This window comes from Danio rerio, chromosome 4, assembly GCF_052040795.2.
Source record: "Danio rerio strain M-AB ecotype USA chromosome 4, GRCz13ab, whole genome shotgun sequence".
In the NCBI taxonomy this organism is placed as follows: domain Eukaryota; kingdom Metazoa; phylum Chordata; class Actinopteri; order Cypriniformes; family Danionidae; genus Danio; species Danio rerio.
In genome coordinates this window covers 65,586,312-65,595,000 of record NC_141024.2, presented here as the reverse complement: position 1 = coordinate 65,595,000, position 8,689 = coordinate 65,586,312, and the positions used below count along the sequence as shown (strand labels likewise).

Genomic DNA, 8,689 nt, shown 5'->3' with positions numbered 1-8,689 from the left:
TGTAAAACTTGTTACACCAAAACGGGCTACTGCCATAAAGGACAATATGGCAAGTTTTTTTTTTTTTTTTCTGTCATTATATGAACGTCCAATGTAGTTGAGGAACCAACATCAGATCCATAATAGAAATAATGTGGTAAGCTACTGTAAGCCAATGTCGTCCTTCCTAAATAACAAGGCAGAGAAACAAGCAGGAACAACCAGATGAACTAGTATCTAATGAATAAGTACTAGTGCATTAAATAGATACTAGTATCTAACGATTAAGTACTAGTACCTAATACTTAAGTACTAGTATCTATAAATTAGTTTCTAGTATCTAATTAATAAGTATTACATTTACATTTAATCATTTAGCAGACGCTTTTATGAAAATGAAGCAATTTACACAACTATAAGAGCAACAATGAATAAGTTTTGTAGGCAAGTGTCAGGTGTGTAAGGTCTAAGAAGGAAAGCATTAGTAATTTAAGTTTTTTTTTTTTTTTTTTTGAGTACAGTTAGTGGTATAGCCAGAGAGACAATTGCAGATTAGGAAGTGGAGACTAAATAGTTGAGTTTTTAGTCGTTTCTTGAAGACAGCAAGGGACTCTGCCGTTCTGATGCAGTTAGGCAGTTCATTCCACCAACTGGGCAGATTGAATGCGAGATTCATATAAATACCAGTACTTAATGAATAACTAGCAGTACATAACAGTAGTCCCAATTGGAATACATAGTACTAGTCAAAACTGAACAGTTGATATCTCAATGACAGATCCTATAGAAATTAATGGAAAAAATGTAAATTTGTTACTAGTAACTACAGAATAGTTACTAGTAACTATTAAAATTAGTACTAGTATCTAATAAATAAAAACTATATATTTAATAAGTACTATCTAATGAATAAGTACTAGTATCTAATAAAATAAACCTGCCTAATGAGTAAGCACTAGTATATTTTGAAAACTCTAGTATTTAATTATTAGCACAAGTTTTTAATTTAAAAGATATCTGAAAAATAAGCACAAGTAACATGAAAAAAGACACTAGTATGGCAGGGCTCGAAATTGCAACCATTTTGGTTGCATATGCGCCTGAAATTTTATCTATACGACCTCAAAATATATTTGGGAGCATTTGTGCAAGTGCATGTGTTGTGTGCGACCAGTTTTTACTTTGCAAAATGTTCACCACATGCGCGGATTCGGGAGACATTCATGCTGAATGCATCTCTGTGCTTGAAACGGGAAACGCAGTGCTCAGGAATGGTTTAAAACAGTTGTCATGTCAACTTGCTGCAGTAAACAAAGCCAAGTCCGTAATGCTTGCCCCGCCTTCGCGCTCTTCTTATTGGCCCACTGCTCTAGCACTGAAATATCAACTGTCAATCACTCAGTTAAACGGACATCGCAAACAGGCCTACACTGAGTAAACTAATATCGCTACTCATGAAAAGACCGGTATTGCTATTAACATGACCTATGCATATAATAGGGTACAGTATATGTTAAAAGCATCAGTGCAATTTCAGACAGCACCCGTGAGAACAGCACAGTTATATCATTAACAGAGTTATTCATGTCAAGCAGTGCGTGCAGGGCCGGTAGGTGCTCTGTATATCTTTTGGACACTCAGTTATGTTATAAAAATGTTATTTCTTGAGATAACGGGACGAGACATATTTTCCTCGCGCTTGCATTTATACTGTTAATTTCAAATGCAATTAATATGTTTGTATAAAACTTGTAGTAATGATGCTTATGATTGGTGGGTGTGACTACAGTTTTGCTGATGCGCTTACATTTTTAAAGTTATGAGCACCGGTGCTACCAAGCAAAAAGGTTAATTTCAAGCCCTGCTAATGGGTGACGCGGTGGCATAGTGGGTTGCACCTTATTTCACAGCAAGAAGTATAGGTGAATTGAATGTGTTAAAATCGACTGTAGTGTATGAGTCTCTGAATAAGTGTATGTGCTTCCCAGTGATGGGTTGTGGTTGGAAGGGCATCTGCTGTGTAAAACATACGCTGGATAAGTTGGTGGTTCATTCCACTGTGGCAACCCCAGATTACAGTTTTTTTTTCATTTGTTTTGCCACAAATTTCAGAACCCTGTTATCAATTTTCAAAACTCGAAACATTCACTACTTTAAACACAGACTCTCCAGTGTTCAATACTCTGCATGCTGCATTTATTTCCTTTAAGAAGTCTTGCATTTGAAGGATCATTGGTTCACATAATCCTGTTATCATACAAATACTACAGGAACAAACTTTAGATCACCAGCACACAAGATGCACATTGTTACAATAAACAATCTTTTACAGTCATTTTTTTCTCACTGCAAGTCCCCATATAGAAAGCTGATATATGGCATGATATATGGCAACATATGGAAATTACAACTGGTCTCGACATACTGTATTTAAAATCTCATAATAGTCAATAATTTGTCAAAATCCCTGTTTACATTTTTTCAGCCATATCACGTGTGTGTGTGTGTGTGTGTGTGTGCAAAAAGAGGCTCTTGTACAACAAATCCAAAAGGCTTGATCTCAACAATAGCTGATAGTCACTTTTGCTGGAACTTGATTCCAGGGTCTCCTGTTTACAAGACAGGCACTTTGACTAACTAAACTACAGCGCCAAACAACCTTGACAGGGGCTAATTTTTTAATCGAAAAAAGAAAAAATAACTAACAACTGTACCGCTGCTCTTAACAAAAATCCACCCTGGCACCTGTACATTAGGCACTGCTGGGATTTGAACCCAGGATCTCCTGTTTACGAGACAGGCACTTTGACCAACTAAGCCACAGCGCCAACCCTGTAAAGCAGCTAACATGTTTTTGCACACAGAGACTAAAAAAAGACAGCGAGTCTAAAAATGGCAAGCAAAGAGGTTGTTTAACTCTATTTGTCGCACTATTCATTACGCCTCAAAGCTATACAATTTTATAATTCGATCCGGCAAGCTCTATAAAACAAGCACATGCACCACCTGTTCAAAGGAACTGCTGGGATTTGAGCCCAGGACCTCCTGTTTACAAGACAGGCGCTTTTACCAGCTAAGCCACAGCGCCACAAAAATTGACAGGAAGAAAAATTTTCTGTGCTTTCTACTCAGTTACTTTGCACATGCATAAAGAGGCTCTTGTACGACAAATCCAAAAGGCGTGATCTCAACAATAGGTGGCAGTTACTTTTCCCCAAAACCACAGGTTGCCTTCGAGTCATTCCTCAAGCCCACTAGGCCCTACACCGTTTTCTAATCTTCCTTATTTAAAACAGCTCAATTAAGTCATCGGCTTTATTGTAGAGTACCCCTAGTATCTGAGCCTGCACTGCGCAATGAAAGAAAGAAGCAAAACGAGATGGACAGATGGCTAAAATGTTAGAAACGCACCACACCTTAAGTCAGTGAAGAAAAAGAGCCAAGCTTGCAATTCTGGTGGAACTCGAACCCACAACCTTTGAATGGCTCAGCTCACAGCCTAGAGGTCCAATGCGCTATCCATTGCGCCACAGAGCCTGAGTGCTCTGCTGCCTCCAGCACTGTTGCACAGAAAGCTCTTTTTAGTACTCTCTGGCCCATGAAAGAACAGCCAACTGCTGACAAGGTACTGATGGGATTCAAACCCAGGATCTCCTGTTTACTAAGCAGACACTTTGACCAACTTAGCCACAGCACAACACAATCTCGACAGGGGCTAATTGTTTAATTGGAAAAAAGAAAAAAAACTAACAACGGTAGCGCTGCATGTGTGAATGTCTGGACTTGAAATATCAAAGTCCAATTGGTTAGGCATTACCACATTATGCTATATAAAGGCATCGTCCAAAGCCCTCTTGAACGAGCAGCGTTCTTAAGGATTTGAGTTTTGTTAAGAAACCGACTGCTAAACATCCCGCTGCGTAAACACTCGTTACTCTTAACAAAAACCAAGCCTGGCACCTGTACATTAGGCACTGCTGGGATTTGAACCCAGGATCTCCTGTTTACTAGACAGGCGCTTTGACCAACTAAGCCACAGCGCCAACGTCAAATAACCCACATCCTTTGAATAGCTCAGCTCACCGCCTAGAAGTCCAATGCGCTATCCATTGCACTGCAAAGCCTGTCATTTTTATGCCATATGACTTACAAGCAAAATGCATATTTCATCCCTGGTTGGGCTTGAAGCACCAACCTTTCAGTTAACAGCTGATATATGATATATGGATGACAGATATTTAGTGCAGGGTCACCTACAATGGTAGAAACGCTGAACTTTGTCTCAAAAGGTCTGCTATATGAATCATAATAAAAGTTTGCTGAAAGACAGACAGAAAGGTCACAGAAACGCCCAACGTGGGGCTCGAATCCTCGACCCTGAGTTTAAGAGTTTCATGCTCTACTGACTGAGCTAGCCGGACCATTTACAAACTAATTCAAGAGCTAGACACCATTTACAACAATACCTTCCCTACCCGTGACAATCTTCTGCTAAATCCTGATTTCATCTTGTAACGCTGAACAGAATGTAGCCCAGAATCTATGCCCAGTGCACGTGTTAGCAGTTGCAAGGCAGCAAAATGTTTAATTCGCTCCTGGGTGGGCTTGAACCACCAACCTTTCAGTTATCAGCCGAATGCGCTGACTGATTGCACCACAGAAACTTAGCAAATGGTCACCTACAGTGGTAGAAACACTGAACTTTGTCTTAAAAGGTCTGCTTTATGAAGCCTAATGAAAGTTTGCTGAGAGAGAGACAGAAAGTTAACAGAAACACCCAACGTGGGGCTCAAACCCACAATCCTGAGATTAAGAGTCTCATGCTCTACCGACTGAGCTAGCCGGGCTAGTGAGTAGCTTATTCAAGAGCTAGACACCATTTACATCAACACCTTCACTACCCGTTACAATATTCTGCTAAATCCTGATTTCATCTTGTAACGCTGAACAGAATGTGATTTTTAACCTTTTAAAGAAGAAATTTAAACTACACACAAACACATTTTTATTGCAATTTATTACAATGTTTTGTGCAGGATACATTAGCATATTTTACATACCACTAGTTTTTTTTTTCTTTTAGATTTCATTTATAAAAAGTCTTACAACTTTTCACAGTAGTTTTATTCTAAACCTACAAACATAATGTCATAAACATCTTATGCATATCACCACAAGACAACAAGAGCTTGTGACATACAAAAAATACTTCCTGTCAAAAACATTAAAGCCAGTTTTAACTTATCAATTTTTAACATTTTTTGTCACTTTTAGGTGTACTTGACTTATCTTCATTTACAATAATATGTTCTGATTTGTTCACAAACAGCAGACCCAGAGTGTTCACTGTAAATACATGGTCTCACATTCTCATCGCTGTCAACTGCTCTTTCAAATCCAGTAGGAAAATGAACAGCTTTGACAAAGGTCAATTATATTTTGACCGTACATCCTCGAACCAGCTTCTGCATTGTACAGTTTCCAAATCTGCCAACTGCATACAGGCGATGCTGGTCATCACTGACAAAGTCTGATATCTTGAAAATACTGCCATCTTTCAAAATCACAACTGAGTTGTTTCTTTTCTTTGTCTTTGTATATGTTTAGCTGTGAATGACTTCTCCATCGGCAACTATTCTGCTATAGTGCCTGCCAGTTCAGGTCCCAGATAAATCTAACAATGCATGCAATGCATTTACATCCTTTTCGGACACTGGCCTAATCTATGGGATTACAAGTGCAGTCACCTTGTCATATCTAGCATAGTTCCTTACATTATGTGTACTGGAGGTCATTTCTGTGTAGAATGACTTATTTTCAGGTGAGACATCAGATGAGCAGGCTTTAGCTATGCGTGGTAAAGCACGAGACCATGCTCCCCAATTGCAAATCCGCTAGAGCACTGCATTGCTGCCTTTTACTTGCTTGAGCGAATAGCCATTGTAGTTCCCAAACATGAAAGCAGACTGGGCCCAGAGTGGACCCAAATTCTCTACACTTTTAGTCAAATGCAGAAGTGAATGCACATTGTAGGCCATCTGATCTTCACCATACAAAGACTGAACCGATTTAACATACAGCTCAAGAGCCTCACGAGCATGTTTAAAAGCCAGTTTTGCCATTCATGAGCTTTCCAAAAATGTTGCTGAACAATAGAACGTGGAATTCGTGGAAAAATGCTTGGAGGCTTAATTGCTAAAAGATTTCCATCCACTTTTTCAGTATTCAAACCAACATACCATGGCTTACAGTAGTTTTTGGAATCAAACCATAAAGTAGACATTTGTCTGCAACACACAGTGCATGTAATCAGGGACCATGCCATTGATCAGGTAAAAATTTGGCAAGTCCACGATAGGAGATGGTCCTTTTATGCCCAAAATGCTCTGTTCGTTACTTTTGGCAATTTCACCTATTTGCACAGTTGTGTTGTGATCTCTAAGGTCTGGCACCTCTTCCAAACAAAGATACACTCTCACAGACCCATTACCTTTTCTTACCTGAATATCTGGATGAAGACAGTGCCCACACCCATACTCTCCATTAAACTGTTTGAAATTTTGCATTAAAGGATGTGCAACAGCATTACAAATAGCACATAATGCATAGACCTTTGTGATTTTGACTGAGTGATTTTCTGGGTCCTGCCACTGAAGTCCTGTTTGTCCAAGACTTTTGCATTCCTCTACAAAAGGTTTGAGGAAGCTAGTCATCAGTGGCTTAGATGAGCCAAACCACAATGCACAAAGTAGCACATTTTTATCTCTTTCCTCTTGGGGCAATTCATTAACAGAACATAGTAAGGGCCAAATGCTGAATTTAGATGACTCGAATACAGGCACTCCATCCCAATTGAATGAGAGAGAAAAGAAAGAATCATTAAATGATTTTAGATGTTTCTAAAATCTCCACCAGAGATATCTGTGATATTATCTGAATTTCATTTAATTATGTTTATCAAGGCTACATTTATTTGATCAAATATTTAGTAAAAACTGGAATAATGTGAAATAATAATATAGGCAAATTAAATAAATAAAGAATAATTTATTCAAACAATTCAAATCAAATAAAATCTTAAATTGATGAGCAAATCAAACACAATAGAATTCTTGCAATATATGAGTAATATTAAGCTTTTATATTTTAACAATAATAATTTTTTGAACATTAGTGTATATCACATTACATTTCAAGCAATTAGAAACTATCTTTCTATATGTCTGTTGTACAATCAGTTTGATTTCTCTACAGTGTTTCGAGTTCAAGCTGTTTTTTACTACCACCCTCTGCTACTTTTACAGGTAGAAATAAGATATAAGTTAGAATAGATTTAATTAGACAACTGGTTCATTGTAAATAAATGTGACACATTAGGCTTTGATTAAAATTATAGTTTTCTGGATCAAGGAGCAATATGCAAACAAATATTTTTTTTACTACCAAAGGAATAAAGTATTGCATTATGTTATATACAGTATTATTGTACTATTATTACATTATGCATTTCAACAAAAACATACATTGTATATTACAACATCACACTATGTGTTATATACAGTTGAAGTCTGATTTATTAGCCCGCTTTTTTATTTTTTTCCACCAATTTCTGTTTAATGGAGAGAAGATTTGTTCAGCACATTTTTTTAAACATCAAAGTTTTAATAACTCATTTCTAAGAACTGATTTATTTTTATCTTTGCCCTGATGACAGTAAATAATATTTGACTAGATATTCTTCAAGACACTTTTATACCACTTAAAGTGACATTTGAAGGTTTAACTAGGTAAATTATGTTAAATAGGCAGGTTAGGGTAATTAGGCAAGTTATTGTATAACGATGGTTTGTTTTGTAGACTATGCCAAAAAAAAAAAAAAAAAAGCTTAAAGACGCTCATAATATTGACCTTGAAAAATGTATTCGAAATAAAACAAATAAGATTTTTTCCCAGAAGAAAAAATAGTATCATACCTGTGGTAGCAAAATTATATATATACATATATATTTATATATTTTTTAAATAAGTACTTTTTCAAGATAATACCTCAGACTCGTTGTTTAGAAAAAGTAAAAAGTTTAGCTTACACTTAAAATCAAAACAAAGTATTTACTATTAGTGTTTATTATGTATCATTATCTGAAGACAAGAGGTTAAAATGTAGCTTTAAAAAGTGACCCTGACCATGACCTGACCATGTAATTTAATCCAATCACAGAAACTCAAACCGACCAATCAGCAAGTGTCTGCTACCCCCCACTGTGCAAGAGGTGTGAAAAGAAGCATGTCTCTAGCAACACCTCAACTTTTTTATTGCTTTTTGTTCTTTTCTCTCCTATGTTTGAACTTTGAACTGAACTTTGAGCACCTTGAACACTTGAAACACTGAAATTGTCTTTTCTTTTGATTTTTAAAAAAATGTACCATTGACAATTGCGGTGAAATCTTTGATGCCACTGATGGAGTAGACGGGGGCTGGGGCTGGGCCTCAAGTTGTCTCGTCTCCATCACCTCCTGAGCAGGTACAGTAGGGGCAGGTTGTTGCACCGTTTGTGCTGGAGCAGCAGCAGCAGCAGTACTCTGCTGAAAATAAATCACAAAAATTATATAGTCATGGCAGGGTCGAGTGGCCGAGCAGTCTAAGGCGCTGGATTAAGGCTCCAATCTCTTTGGGGGTGTGGGTTTGAATCCCACCGCTGCCAGGCAGTAC

General features: G+C 37.4%; 1 protein-coding gene and 4 non-coding genes across 5 annotated transcripts in view; all 5 read right to left on the bottom strand.

Moving 5' to 3' along the window:
- LOC137487288 (uncharacterized) overlaps positions 1 to 8,689 on the bottom strand; it is a 372,332-nt gene that overhangs the window by 177,072 nt on the left and 186,571 nt on the right. The window lies entirely within an intron of this gene.
- On the bottom strand, positions 2,734 to 2,807 carry trnat-cgu (transfer RNA threonine (anticodon CGU)). Its single transcript has one exon. It is a non-coding gene; the product is annotated as a tRNA-Thr (tRNA).
- On the bottom strand, positions 2,994 to 3,067 carry trnat-ugu (transfer RNA threonine (anticodon UGU)). Its single transcript has one exon. It is a non-coding gene; the product is annotated as a tRNA-Thr (tRNA).
- Positions 3,949 to 4,022, bottom strand: trnat-agu (transfer RNA threonine (anticodon AGU)). The gene has a single exon. It is a non-coding gene; the product is annotated as a tRNA-Thr (tRNA).
- On the bottom strand, positions 4,570 to 4,643 carry trnai-gau (transfer RNA isoleucine (anticodon GAU)). The gene has a single exon. It is a non-coding gene; the product is annotated as a tRNA-Ile (tRNA).